Source organism: Cyanistes caeruleus, chromosome 3 (genome assembly GCF_971803275.1).
Source record: "Cyanistes caeruleus chromosome 3, bCyaCae1.hap1.1, whole genome shotgun sequence".
Classification (NCBI taxonomy): domain Eukaryota; kingdom Metazoa; phylum Chordata; class Aves; order Passeriformes; family Paridae; genus Cyanistes; species Cyanistes caeruleus.
Genome location: NC_141703.1, coordinates 92,169,521 through 92,184,873, shown reverse-complemented (window position 1 = coordinate 92,184,873; position 15,353 = coordinate 92,169,521). Strand labels below are relative to the sequence as shown.

The 15,353-nt window shown below is 46.7% G+C and overlaps 1 protein-coding gene and 1 long non-coding RNA gene across 5 annotated transcripts in view; one reads left to right on the top strand and one right to left on the bottom strand.

Annotated features, from left to right (window-relative positions):
- LSAMP (limbic system associated membrane protein) overlaps positions 1–15,353 on the bottom strand; it is a 977,049-nt gene that overhangs the window by 207,789 nt on the left and 753,907 nt on the right. The window lies entirely within an intron of this gene.
- Positions 2,509–3,532, top strand: LOC111939240 (uncharacterized). The gene is made up of 2 exons (XR_002869208.2): positions 2,509–2,590; positions 3,425–3,532. It is a non-coding gene; the product is annotated as an uncharacterized LOC111939240 (long non-coding RNA).

Below are 15,353 nucleotides of genomic sequence, written 5' to 3'. Positions count from 1 at the left end.
GGGTTAATGGAGCCTAAAGCTATACGTCTGGCAGGGAAACTCTGTGAGCCACCCTCACCCCATCTCTTTCATAAGGTCCACAAACACACCCGCCCATGTTGCTTCAAGTCCCTCCTCCTCCTCACCTTCCTACCCCCCCACCTGGCTATGAGGGGTAATGGGCTGTGAAATTGGCTTTTCTATTATTATTAATTAGATCTGATGTCAGGCATTTTGTTTTGGTTTGTGTCTGGGGTTTTATTCCCTTCTCCAAGTAAGGAAAATACCTAGATGGCTAAAAGAGGGGGCAGACTTCTTACAAAGTTGATGCTGGGAGCCAGTCCTAGCAACTGCAGCACAGTTTTTTGTAGAGGATCAGAGTCCCTCTCCCTGCTTTTAGATGACTTCTCTGTTCACTGCTTAACTCTTTCTGTCCCTCATCGGTGTCTCATCTCTAGTCAGACCGGAGAGGGAGCTGTTACCAGAGAGAATAAGAAGTAACCTATATAAGAGCTGATGCAAGCCCCTGGCAGCAGAGGAAGCAGACAGCCTTGCTGAATGCAAGGGAAGAGAAACTGCACAAGACAGAAGAAACAGACACATTTTGTTAAGTCTTACATGAGAGTGAAGAGCTTTGTTGAACAGATCTGAATGGTTCAGGTCTAATTGAAATTCATCTTCGGAAATGACTTTGAATTTTATCACTGTTATGACCACCTCATTTCCTTATTTCTAATATGTAGGAATTTAGCAAATGAAGGAAGAAGAAATGAACAATCTGTCCCAAACCAAGTGATAAAAAGCATCTACCACCTACCCACCCAACTATTCTGTAGCACCCATTACTTTTCAATCCCTTCAGTCTGGGAACTTCTCAAGTTTCCCCTGTACAAACTACCTCGCTGCAGAGAGCAACCTACTTTTCCATCCATCACAGCTCCCTAAGATTAATACATGGATGCCCATGGGGACTGCTCACTCTAGATATAAAATAATAAATATCCTTCTCTGGATGAGCTATCTATCTAGAAATACTTGTCTATTCTAGAGTTAATATTAGAATATTTAAGTTCCCTGGGTCAGGAGGAAATGCTGTAACTATGAGAAAGAGCAGCAGTTCAGGCAGAGTTCTCATAAGACCTAAAACTACTGAGACCCTATGGCTTGAGTTTAAAACATCTGACCTGTAAAAAAATCTCTGCAGCTTTTCAAACCAGCACTGCTTGTCCATTCTCCCATTTTCCCTTCAGAGCACCATGTCACCATAATGGCCAGTTTCAGATGTGTGCAGACCCACTAGGAACTGAGTTCTTAGGTGCAACCCACTTGCTCAGCCGTAAGATCAAAGAAACAGAGTTTGACAGCAAAAACAAGTCAAATCCTGTGGCAACACTGAAGAGCAAAGTCCTGACTGTTTGCTCTAAAGCCTCTGCTGTCTTCAGGTTGAAATTCAGCTTGATTTTGAGCAGACAGACCCACGTACACCCTGAAGCAGGGAAATTGACTGTTCGCAGGGTTGCACCCACAAGACCTACCACGAAGATACTCCTGATTCTGCCATGGCTGTTGGGAACAGAGTGCTTGGCAGGCCTGTTTGTGACAACAATGCACTCCACCAACACCAACACCCACTGTGACAACCAGCACCCACTGCTGCCTCACACATGGGGCATAGATGGGAGATACATTGTCCCCACTTTTGAGAAGGACACTAGAGTTGCCATTCCAGGAGAGCTGCTGGGACTGGGGAAGAGCAAGACCAGCTCTTTTCCATGAAAGTTTTCCCTACTGTTTTATGTTCTTTTAGCTGTGTGATGTGGCCACTGCATGATGAAAAAGGATGGAGAGGTGACATGACTCTCCTAAAGGATTTCAGAGCTAGGGCGTACTCCTAGGCCTAGTCTAATGCCTGCTGGGTCTGGCTCCTGGAGGCATTAGGGCAGCTCTGGAAGACACACTAAGCTGGCCCTGGCAACTCCCTCCTAATCCAGTGGCTCCCAGTCCATGACTTGATTTTTACAGCTACAAAATTAAGATAATGACACTCATTCTACTTTTGCAGGACACCAGGAGTTTTGCTGGTGAAAAGCAACATACCAGAGCAAGTCTGACATGCTGGAGAGCTCAATGCAAACTCTCATCCCCCTCTGGACTTTCCACCTCAATTTCCCTGCCTATGGAAGTAGCATGCATCTGGTTTTGCAAAGGTGAGGCTGGATTATTGACAAGGTAGAGCCACTACCTTAAACCAAAGTCTTCCTGGTGTGATGTTGAAGCAACTGAGTGAAACTGGGAGTGACTTTGGCCCTTCACCAGAGCCAAGGAATTGTCTTGACCTTTGCAGCTATTCAGGCTGTTCACTTCAGGCTACTTCAGAATTTCAGGTGAGACCTTAGCCTGGCTGACAGTTTTGAAAAGACAGTCAAGCAAGCAGAAGAGGTACATAGAAGGGTGAAAAGTGAGTGCTAAGAACATTGCTCCTGACCTTTTAAATGGGATTTTACAGTCATGGTTCGGCTGAACCTGGGGCCTGACTGCTGCAATGCCACAAACTTCTGTCAAGTTATTTCTGAAGTGCCATGGTATAAGCAAGAGACATCATCCACTCCCAGTATGTACAATTGAACAGGGGATTTACAGACTGGTGTGAGGAAGCAGGGAAGGAGGATGTTGGAGGGAAGGGTGGGGTGTGGAGTATAAAGAGTCTGTGCAAAAGGGCAGCTTTTTTTACTGGAATAAGTCTCTCACGTGACTGTGGAATTCTCCCCTTCAGTTCAGATGGGTTTCACTTTTCAGTTCTAAAGGAAATAAATAAACTGAGGGTGATGCTTTCCTGACTGTCATGGTAAATCAGGCATCATTTCATTACAATCAATGGACTTCCACCAGCAGAGAGTTGATGTGAAAGAGATGACCATTAACCCCAGAGTACCTAACCTCCCCGCCATCCCCAATCCCTTCTCCATCTGAAAAATCAGCTGTTCTTTTTTTGGCTCTTAGAGGAACCCCAGGAAGAAAGAGCCTGCAGTCAGACTATAGCTGCCGAGGCATGACGCAAATTAGACGCCAGTCTCACTTCTCCACAGCAGTGTCAGCTCCTGCAGGGCTAAGCATAAGACACTGAAAAAGCATGGGGAGAAGGGATATTGAGCCAAACCTGGCCACAGCTCCTATCCAATCCAGCCTGAGCAAGGATAGAATGAAAACAAGGACTAGGAAAATGTCTGCTGCCTTCTGGAATTCCCATGATGGGTTACAGGTCCCTGGCCAGCCAGGCCTGAGTTTGCTTCGACAAAAATTTATGTCCAAGCCGCTCTCACAAGCAGAGTTTTAAGCCCCTTCTCTTTAGTGGCACCAAGTGACACTTGACTGTAGCTGAGGAAGGACCTCCTGAAATGAAGATAACAGATTTTTGCTGACAGTAGTCATCTGTTGAATTTCACAGGTGAACCACAGAAATTCTTCTTAGGGAAGAAAACAGGAGTATTTCAATGTCTGCCATAATTCCATATAATGGAAAGATAAAAAGCAGTGAATAGACTTCTAAACAACACTGTCTGGAGAAATCTCCTCCTTCCACACATGCTGGTGAGCTGGGTCCATACATGCCAGCAAGTTCCCCTCCTTCTGAACGTTTGCAGAGGACCAGCAAGCAACCCATCCATCCCACAGATGTGAATTCCTACTGATCAAGCTGGCTGGAGTTCCAGACTGCTTTGGGACAGCTTAAACACCATTCTTGCCTCAGTTATTTAATAGCTAGCATTTAGAATGTGTGGAGTATCATTTGCAGGGCCTTCCAGTCCTGCTGCAGGTTTCCAGAGCCCCTCTGGGTGACGACAGACATCAGTGGCCTCAAAAATGCTGTCACCTCAGGGCTAAAGATGGCAGCTGCTTAGAAACAGGCAACACTGAGGGGAGGAATGAGGGTGGTTGCTTTATTTAATTCAGGACTATTAGGGAACACCATGGAAGACAGAAAACAGTTCCTTGCGCTAAAATTTTCCGAAGTACTGGGGCTACATTTAGATATTTAGAGCCATCATGTGGCTCTGTGGTGGGGTCCTCTGCAGCTCATCATAATGCTGCCTTCCCCACAACACAGAAGCAGCTGAGCCCTCACTGGGACCTTGGCTTAGTGCTGAATGAGAGAGAAATCAACACCTGCTGCACAGCCACCAGCACCCTTGGATTTGCATTACAGATCTGCCATCCAAACATGCCACCAGCCTAGTGCTGTTTAGACCGGAGGAGGTCACTGCCCTGGGAGGTGCACCTCCAAGAACCTGGGAGCCAACATGCTGCTGCTCTGCTGCCAAGCCAGCAGCAATAAACAGAAGATGATGCTTTAAGGAACAGCATATTCATTCTAGTTTTCATCTGGTACTAAATACCTAAGCCTCCACCTGCCTGAATCCTCCTCCACCCTTGCCAGAAATCTGCTGGAGAGGAAACTAAAAAAAGGAAGATGAAGCAAAATAAAGCAAACTGCCAGGGAAAAATGTCCAAAAAGCTAGCCCAGAGGACAGGGGAGAATCGAGGTCTCCACAGATGAGTGCTTTTAATTAGGAAGAGGGCTGAACAGCAAGGAGCTTATGCTAATGAGTAGTCTCTTTTAATCAGCTTATATTTTAAAAACAGCATTTTTTAGCAGTCAAAATAGTTCTGAAAAATGGTAATTATCAGAAATGCATTAACATGGAGCAGGTGGGCTAGGAAGCTGAAATGATGGAGACTGGTGTCTGACAGAAGGGGACAGCATTGTCATGCGGGGTGATGCAGGGATGAGGTGGAAGGGCTTCCGGGGCTGTGGCTACTGCCTCTGACATCCCTGCCCTGTGAATCTTCCTTTCCTCCCTGTTCTAATGAATCCTTTCTGTCCCCCACATGTTCACCAGTGTCCCTCTCTTTCTTTCCTCCCATTGGTGAGTACTCTCTCTGCACACAGAGATGACCTTGCTCTTCGCCTCTTTATCTCCTCACCTTTCTCCCACCTGTTCCTCCAAGTGCCACCCTGCAGATGCATGGTGCAGGGGCCTCTTCCTGCTTGTGCTACAAACACTGCCATGTTGTAGTCTCTGCTGAGTGTGGATGCTGACTGTCTGGAGAATATATTTACTGTGTACTGTGTGTACACTCCCAACAAGATAAATTGAGCCTTTGCAGTCCATGCTTGAGGTGTCCAAACTAACTCCACAGCTGACCCCTCCCAGTGAGTCCTTTTACTCTTAGCCAGCCTTGTTGGAGATGCACATATTTGCATGCAGTGGAGTACAGAGAAATTCCCCTCTATTTACAACTTCTTTCTTTCAGCACCCTGTCCTCTCATCTGGGAAGGGACATGCTACCAGAAATGTGCAGGATTCCCATCACCTATACGCCCTCACTCTACCCTGCCCACGTGAGTCTTTGTAACAGCCTGCCTGCTTCCCCAAATGGTTCAACACCCACCAATATTTCAAGTGGATGTTACCAAGTGAAATGAACACCAGTTCGCAGTATCCTGCTTTGTCTGAGGAAACAGATCCAGGCATGTGAAGCCATCTGCTCTTGTAGGGTTGCCATCCTCATATTTCTCTGTACTATGTGCAATAAAGAGCGTTACCAGACATCACTCTCAAGCTTACAACAACCTTGGGGCAGAAAACAGGAGGGGGAGGCAGCACATCCAACATGCCACATATGGTGGGGTGAAAGGAGAGAGACAGAGAAAATATACACCAAAGAATGGATAGAGTGATAGGCTGCCTGATGCTTTCACGTGCAGTGGAAGGTGCTGTGATTATCCTGTCTGAAGCTGGCTTAATCCTAAATGTTTTTCCAAGATTCCTGCAGTGACATAGAAAGCCAGTTCAGCCATGTCTTCTCACCAGCCTTGACACCAGAAAACAGACTGTAGCCTGTACAGCTGCCACTGTCTCATTCAGGAAGAGCTGGCTTTGATCCACCACTCACGACTGAGCAAGATCCTGGTGCCCTCGGGTTCAGCTTATGTATGGCCAAGGCCTGGGCACGTGGCAAATCCTGTTCTGACTGCGAAAATGCCACTTGGTAGCGGGGCAGCTTCAGCCCTGCTCATCTACACTACCAGGGTCTCTGCTCTGATCACCCTCTCCAGCTTCTCAAGTGCAAGTTTCCAGGTGATGGGACCTAAGGGCATCCAAGAGACCAACACAGCTGTGCCTCTCTAGGAATCAGGCTTATGGCTTACAAATCTCATGGCAGTGAAGGATCAGAATGGGTTTATAACTCTAGTTTTACAGGATGAGAAAACAATCAAGCACAGTTTTGACCCACTGAAAAAGACACTGCCTTTCCAAACTATCACTGTATCAACGTGCATGCATTAGCACAATAGCTTGGTGTCAAAGCCTGAGGCTGTTGATGTATGTTTGTGCATGGCATATCATCTTCCCATGTAATCCCCTGCTCTACTTTCTCATCCCTGTGTTTGAGGGCAGGCCTTTCTTTGGTGAAAGGAAGCAACTGTAAAGCTGATTATTTTACAGCTGCATCTGTAATTTATGGTGTCCTGGGCTAGCCAAGAAAAGGCAGCACCTTGGGACATGATCTGATCAGACCTCAAAGGCAAGTTCATACAGATCTGCAGTAACAACTCGAGTCAGGAGACATCCAAAGAAAATGACATTCTGTATCATTTGACTATCCTCCTCCACCAAGACCATGACATTGCTGATCCCCCTCCTGTTTTGAGGAGCATGTGATTTAAGGACATGAAGACCTGCAGGAGTGAGGAAGATAACTGCAATGCAAAAGCAATACTATGATCCTTGAGACCATTAAAGATCCCATATCATGCTGCATTTTTCTCCTTCACAACATTTTTAAACTCACATCAATTTTCCATACCATATTAGATGCATTAGTAGTAATGGCTATTTATAGAGCTGTAGTTTGGATCAGGCTGCTGTACAAGGGAAAAAAAATAAAAAAAATAAAGAAGACTGTCATGCTTAAAAGCTACAGTTCAAACAGTGAACTAAATGCCAGGGCATATAAGGTTAAATATCCCAAATAGCTTCCTTCCATTGACAGGTGATGAGATTGTTACTAATTCAGTGTAGAGGTAGAAAGCGTTAAAATAAATGTTAAAATAAATTACATGGTAAAATAGATTACACAAACTGAGCACATTAATATGCACTAATCGAGATTGTTGCTATAACAGGATTCTTTGTTCTAGAGCAAAATGCCTCAGTATTATAGGCAGGCCAAAACAAAAGCCCCCTGCTGCTGTAGTGAAAGCTGGACTGGGATTATAAAGAGGATTTTCAAAGCAAAGTTGTTCCTTTCCAACAGAATTGTGCTGCTGAGAACCAGTTGGACTGGTGTCCCAAGGCTGAGCTGCTCTCCACTTGGAATGCATGGGCAGAAGCATCATGTTGAGATACCCTCTCCTGTATCATCTGATGGGAATGCATGCGCCTGCTGTCTGCCTCGGGCAGCCGTGCAGGCTGAGCGTAAAACAGCACCATCTGTTTTGGGCTGCTAGCCTGTGCCCCAGCACTGGAACAGGGGGTCTGCCTGCACCAGGGAGGGAAAGGCAGCCTCGCTGCTTCCTTCAGTGTGGGAAATCAGCAGCTGTGCTCTGAGCCAGCAGCAAAGACAGAGTCCCCAAAAGGAAATTCAGCTGCGGCACTTGGCTGGCAGTGGGCAGCACACCCCCTCCCTGCAGCTGCCTCAGCTCTGGGCTCCAATCTGCACGGACCATACGCAGGGGTCACAGAGCACCCGGTGCCTGCAGGTCCATCTGGCCTTTGGCCTCTCTGCTAAGGGGCTGGCAGGTGTCCCACCTGGGCTCCAGGTGGAGAAGTGCACCAGGAGAGGACAACTCCCACCAAGAGCTCAATCAAAAGCCACCTATCAAGAGCCAAAATGTGACACCAGGAAGGCTCCACCAGTGCTAGTGCTTAATGTCTAAGTCCAAGAGAGAAGTGAATCCAGCCTCCTACTACTTCATATTCCATGACCCTACAGAGAGGAAGAACTGTGAAAGCTAAATCTGATCCTTCTTGTCGGCACCATAGAAACTGGTGCAGTGAATCAAGTGGAAGCACAGCAACATAATTGTGACCCCATAAAGTGATATTTTTGAACATTTAAAGTGTGTAAACATATTTATCTCTTTTTACTCTCTTCTTTTAGAATGAAGAGAAGTGATCTTACATAAAATAAAACAAAGATGACACGGATGCAGGTAACCACACGTCCCTGTAACCACAGGCAAATGTCTCCCAGTCTTCTCAGCCACCTCCTCTTCTTCTGACTCCCAATTAGCCAGCCTTACAAGGTCTGATCTGTTCCCTAATCGTTCCCTTCTCATTACTCCACCCCGCGTGCTTCTGTGAGATCTAAGAAGGGAACTAACAAGGTGCCTGCTGCAAAACAAGCAGGGATTCTGGCTGCATTCCTGTACCACTGAGCAAATAGTTTCAGAGATAAATAAATAAAGCTATTCAAGGAGAATCCTCACTTCAGTTTAGCTGGGCTTTCACTGTGTCTACAAACCTGCCATTGTTCCAGATACTTGAAAACACAGCTATTAGCTTTCCTCCCTATTTCTCCATTTTGAGATAAGTAGGAAATGCCATTTATTTGTTAAAATTTTATAACTCAAAACTCACGTCTCCTTCTTCTGCCTTTAAAAGCACCCAGCCCTGGGTGAGAAATGACCAGCTGCAGGCAGCCCGAACAGGCCAATGTTCATTAAATGTCTTATTCAACCCCAAACCTCATGAATTGTTTAATGTACAATGGAGACAAAAGCCTTATTTTTTTCATGTGTCAGCTCTTGTTAAGCGGCTCCCTGCCCATCTTGCTGCTGGCTATAAACAGGATTAACAATCCCCGTAGTTAGAGGCAGGGAATGTGTGCACACTTCACACGCTGGCAAACGCGTGCAGAGGACAGGGTGGCACACCCCCCACCACAGCCCCACGCGTGTGTGCCAACCAGGCAGCCCTGCCAAGCATATTTACTCCCTGGGGAAGGCAGATGCACCAATCCAGGCATTCCAGCATGGAGAGCCTGCAGTGCCCGCACACCTCGGGTTACAAGCACATCCCTCCCAAGAGCAGCGTGTTGCTCATCTGCATGGATCGCTTCCCTCCAGCTTCTATATGCAAGAAGGAAAAAGCAGCAGCTTTCCTGGAGAGGAGGATGTGCTGCCTGGTCTGCTTTTTCCAGCCCTCATGCTGCATGTCTGGTGTTAGAAGTCTTGAAGCTGACTTCTTTGAGGAAGCCTACCAGGTGCTGGGCACCACATTGCCGAGGGAGGCCCTCAAGAGACAGCCCATGCATCTTCTCCAGAAACTTCTGGAAATACAGCCAGCACCTCCCACTCCTCCTCTCCTCCACACCCAAGCACACGTGCCAGCCCTGTGAGCTCGAACATACACACACACAGGCAGAGAGGCACGTGCACAGATGAGCATGGCATCTGGCTTTCTGTGAGATGCCTTCAGGGCCCACGCTCAGCCTGGAAGCATGAACCCCAAGCCACCAGCTTCAAGAACACCACAGCCACCTTGGCCAGCATGCCAGAAGGCTGCCAGCCACCCTGGCTGAAGGGAGGAAACGGGGAGGAAGGTTTGCCAGCTCCAGTGTGGCTGTACCAATGTCCAGCTTTTGGTGGGACTCCCGTGGTTTCCTCTCCATCCCCAGCAGCAGTGAGGACCATGAGTGTTTGCAACAGAAATGATGCTGTAGATTTCAGAATGCTGACCGGTTGTTGGGCTGATGTCAGGGCACCAGCCTGGCAGAAGACTGGTCAGCATGAAGAGGAGGGGGAGGAGGGGAGACAGTAGGATGTCCTTGGGCATGACAAATTGACCAGGGACAGTGAAGAGGCAGCCTGTTGATGTGCAGTGCAGGAGGGGGATGTCCCTTTAATGCAGCTTGCTGCCAGGGAAAGGGTGATGCCAAGCTGTCCTTTCTCACTGCCCATCCCCATGGATGCAGAAATTACATCCACGGTGAGTGGATGCCATCCTCTAGAAAATGCCATCTGGAGAACATTACTGGGTTTCCTGGACAGACATCACAGGACTCTGCAAAACCTGGAGCTAAACAGCACTTGAAACTCATGTCAAATGGTGCTTTAAGAGGTAATAGCTTGCAGGGCTATAGCTAGGGTTTTTTTCCTCACTGAAATCAGGAGGAAGCTGTACTGCTGACCAAACCCACTTATGAGCTACAAAGTGAGCGAGAAAATAAAAGCGTCTGATGAAAGCTAGCATTTTTGTGATAGCAAAGGAAATATCCGTCTCTCATGCTTATTTGATATTTGGGATTATTGATGTATTTTCTGGCAGCAAATAATCTTTTCCTCACACATTAAACATATTGTGAATATTGCAGTCAGCTGTAAAATCCACCATTCCCTCCTACATACCACCGGACTGTAACATCTGCATCACTAACAAAATCAGCGCAACACAAATCACGTGTACAACGGAAACACAGGAAAATGTGCAAGCGTGAGTGTGGACTGAGGATGAGCTTATGTGAGGGGCTGTGGAAAGCACACCAGGAGCACCAGTGCTTCTCAGCAAAGCTCATGGCCTGCCTGATGCACTGAGGCTTCAGGAAGTGACCCAGTCAGACTGACATGGTACATATTTGTGGGTGGGCCACTCAAGGATTTTGGTAGGTAAATTAGTGTGTGATTTATGCAACTTGACTCAGCTAATTAAGGGCCAGCAAAAAACAGAACCTATGACTCAGACAATAGTTGGCAGCACAAAATGCAAATTTCCCCATCCAACAGACCATTTCAAATTCACTTTTGACAGAAATACTCATAATAGAAATATCTTTGTGAGTATTTGCTCTACCCAAGCTACCGTGCTTGCAGAGAGGGACGGCAGAAGGGCTGCAAACATCATCAGTTTAAGATTTGCTTTTGAATTGGAACAAAATAATTATGAATATCCCTCTGCCTCATTTTGGTGGTGCCTCAGCCACCTTAGAAACCATCAGACATGGTCTTGGCACTGCTCACAGCTGGGGGACCTTCCCTCACATCCCCTCCTCCACCCATCACGCATGTTTCATCAACTCCAACACATCTGATGACCTTTTTGGCATCCTCCCTGCCCAAACAGCCACAATCCCATGCCATTTTTGCCTTTATCTAGCCATCAACATACTCCAGCAGCATGCAAAATGTACAGCAATACCTCCTCCCAAGCAGCACCAACCACATCCCTGTGATAAGGGCAATTCCCAGGGCATTCCCAGGGCTGTATGCATGCCCCTCATGCTCTGCAGTGACGTTGCAGCTCCATCCATTTCCACTGCTCCTCAGGACTGTCTCACAAAGCCTTGCTCACCCAAGTAATCCCATTAAACCTGATGGGCTAGTTGCCTAAGCACCGATTTACGGGATCATGCTCTTAAAGGCTAAGCTCTTCAGTGAAGGGACCCGAGGAGTCCCTTGTAAATTGCCCACAAAGCCCTACAGCCACCGCTGGCCTGCTGAAACCTGGTGTTATTTGCAGGAGATCAAAGTCCTGTCAGGTCATGTTGACTTCTATTAATGGAAGCTGAGATGCTCAGCTGCACTTCTAGGTGTCAGGCCTGTAAATGATGAACTCTTACAGACGTGTTTCACCTGGTGGGTTTTTCAGGGAGCTGTCAATTGACACCGAGTGGAATTCAAAAGAAAGTCTGATTCTCCCAACATCCTGAGGACACCAAGTTTCCCTGTTTTGCCCAGCTACAATTGCAGTGTCAGCACAGGCTGAGTTCTCAGGACAGAGGTCTTTTGGGTGCACCGGGGTGGGATAGGCATGTTGGAAGGGGCCTGCCTGGATATGCTGCTTCCTTCTCTTTTAAAAAAATTTTGTCCTGGCAGAGGCCTATTCAGGTGACAGAAAGACATGAGGAAATGGGAACAAAATGTGCACACTGTTCATATTAAAGAAGACCCAGTATAAAAGCATAAGTAATAAACCTTCACAGACCTCTATTAATAGCTCCTGGAACCTGAGCAAGGAACACAGCGGTGGTTTTGCCAGGGCTCATTCTGCAAGGGTGAAAATCTTTTGCTTACTGTTTTCACATTTGTCATTGCCATGCTCCATCAGGCTTAGCAGTAAAGGCAGTAAAGGAAAGCAGGGGACCAGGGGAGAAAGGAGACAGGGAAATCCTGGCCTGTGGCTGAGCGCGTTTTGACGGCTTTACAAGCACAGAGGCTGGATGAAGTCATGTTGCAAAATTACTTGTCCATTCATGCATAGGGCTGAGGAAGAATCCTATACAACTAAATTAAATTTAAATTATCATATGCCAAATTGACATTAATATTCAGGGCAAAGGATCATTTTTTTCAGGCAGTGCATTGATTTAGTTTTAAATACTAATAAATTCCTCCTGCCTCACTGGACATTGATGGCATATTCCCCCCTGAGCTCCTACCTTGTGTAATGCTAGCCTTACACCCAAAAGAGAGGGCTTGGCTTTGCAAGCCAAGAGTAAGAACCTCAGAAAGGGCAGACAGAGCCTCAAAAGCAACAGAGACCCTTCAGACAGAAGGCTTATTGAGGTAAATGTATTTCTCCCTCTCCCCATTTTTCCAGACATGTCTTCCCTAAAACTCAGCTGCCTGCCAAGAAGGTCCCTGGGGCTGTGCAGAGACCCAGACCAGCAACACATGGCTGTGCAGTGCTTGGGGAGGGTGGGCTGGGAGCCTGCCACCAGTCTCCTGGTCCTCTTGGTTCAGCCCCCCTCCCCAGCAATCCCCACAGGTTTCATTGCTGAATGCCTCAGCCCCTAGAGTATCACAGTAATTTGGCACTGATGCCTTAGTCACTTAATTATTCTTTTCAAAGGAGCCTTTGAATTTCTTTTTTCCAACCTTGCCTTCTTCCCTCTCCCTCCCTTTTCCCTTTACACATTTTGACTCAATAGTTTTCCTTGAAATTGTATAAACTTGTTGTTTATTTCTTGCCATCTAGCATGCTGTGATCTATCTTTCATTGTTAATATTTTTTTTTTCTCAGCAGCATCCCTGTTGCCTGTCTCTGAGTTCATTCTCTTCCCTCTTTCAGCAGCACTATATTTTTCTTCTCAGTATTTTTGCTTAGCTCTATTAACTTTTATTTATTTTTCTTTCACTCCTTCATCATGTTTCTTTTCTTCGTTGCTGTGCACCATCTGTATATCTGTTTCTGCCTCTCTCATGCTCCCACAACTAGATTACTCTCTGCCTGCCTTTGATTACACAGCCCCTTGTCTCCCCTCCCCACATATTCCCCTCCCTAATAAGAAATATCTAAAACCAGCCGTGCCCCTTCTTGGGCTCCCCCTCTGGTTCCCAGCTGTTGCCTGTGAAAAATACCTGTGTAGGAGTGTTGACATCATGAGCTCTGGCAAGCCAGAGAGCATCTAAGTCAAGAAGACTCAAGATGCAGTAAGAGATGATGAGCTCAATGTATGATTTCTCCAAAGCATGCATATATCTAATTCTGCATTTTCTGAGAGGGAAAAAAAAATAATAAAAAAATAAATCCCTCCTGCTCTTGACATGTCTTATCTGCTTTTGAACATCTCACTATGCAAACAAATTAGTTTCTCCTAATAAAGGCTGGAAAGCGAAAAATAAGCCTGAGAATGGAAATCTAAACTTAGCCATAACTGAAGAATTATGATTGATGCCTTCAAAGTAAAGGAGGTGCACCAAGAAGAAGAGCTGTGTGCACCAAGGAAGCATAAATGACCTCCCAGTTCCCCAGCACCTCGGCTGTCTCCCTACACCTCTGCACCCCTAACAGAGCTCCCAGATACTGTCTTTGCAAAGCACTGTAAAAATAGATGTCAGGAGAGCATCCTGTGACTGCTGCTCCAGAGCTCTGGCCACCAGCTGCAGACTGCGTGTGAAGGACAGAGTGACGCAGCTGCAGGGGATGCGCCTGGAGATGCCACGGTACTGGGGGCTGCTAGGGAGTAAAAATGGCCAAGAACCAGGTTGGAGAAGGCTTCTTCTTAAAAACAAGCAACTGTAGCTGTGTGGGCAGGTCACCCTCTGACTGCCTGTGGGAGAAGGTATTCTCCTGGGCTGTCTGGACACAGCCATCCCTGCCTGTCCTCCCTCTCCTGAGGCTGTGCCTAGACTCACTGGGAAATAAAGGGAGGGCTCAATCTGGCCTGAAGTATCTCTGGGCTTTGCTGCCCACTCTGTGTGCCCCCGCCCTGCAGATGGAGCCTGTGGGGAGGAAGCAGGAGCTGCCCCAGGGCACACAAACAACCTGGTCCAATCATATCTTGGAGAAAAAGCTTACCAGCTGACAGAGATGGTTACAGGCACCCACATTTATCCAGCCCACGAACAGAAAACGAAGCTGAAGTGAGAAATGAAGTTCATTTTCTTCTCCTTGCCTTTTCCAGAATCAGACTAAAACTCATCAGGGTCACAACTATATGGATTACAGCCAAGGAGAAAGGTTATTGATGTACCTCTAAGAAATAAAAACAAAGTTGAGGAAAAAACAACCCAGCACACAGGCAGCAAAGCTGGAATTGAGAAGATATGCCATTCATGCATTCCAGGTTAACAGGAATGAACTGAAATCTTCCAAATGTCAGCAAGGTTCAAAACAACCCAGAGTGAAAACTGCATCTCAAACCCAGACACTCACTAATTCAATTCTGAATCATAATATCCTTAAATCTCATCATGCGCAGGCAGAACGGTAGGTAAAACTGACATGCCATTTTGGTTTCTGATCTCCCCTATTTTTTTAGGCTACCTTCAATAAACTAGGAATGGTTTCTGAATTTTACACCGGGGAATTTGAGCATGTATTTGTATCTACATGCATAGGCACGTGTGTGCATGTATGCAGGCATGCTGATGTACACGTGCATCTACATCTATGCACAGACAGACATTAAAAACCCAGGGCTTCTCTTGCCAGGTGTACACACTACAGTACTGGGCTTCCCCTTGTCCCAGTCTGTTCATTTGTGCCACACAGACTTTACTCTGCACCTCATAGCGTGCTCAGATATCCCATATTCTCATTATCCTCAGACTCACCGAGCCTGGCTGTCCCCCCTGGAGGCCGTTCAGCACAGAAATTTGTGCTTAGCTGAATTTTCACCATAGCTCTGCAATTCACCTTTACAAAAATAAACTCTCCTACGTGGAACTTTTGCAATCAGCACAGAGACCAGAACAAACAAACAGGAAAACAGTCCTGTCAGCGATTTTCCAGCCATGTAAACTGCTCACTCGGAGCTGGTGAAAAAAATGGCCACCATCCCAACCGTGGGCCCTGCGCTGATGCTCCTCTCCTGCTCAGCCAGCGCTCCCCTGTTTATCCGATCTAATGCAATAAAATGCGTAATTA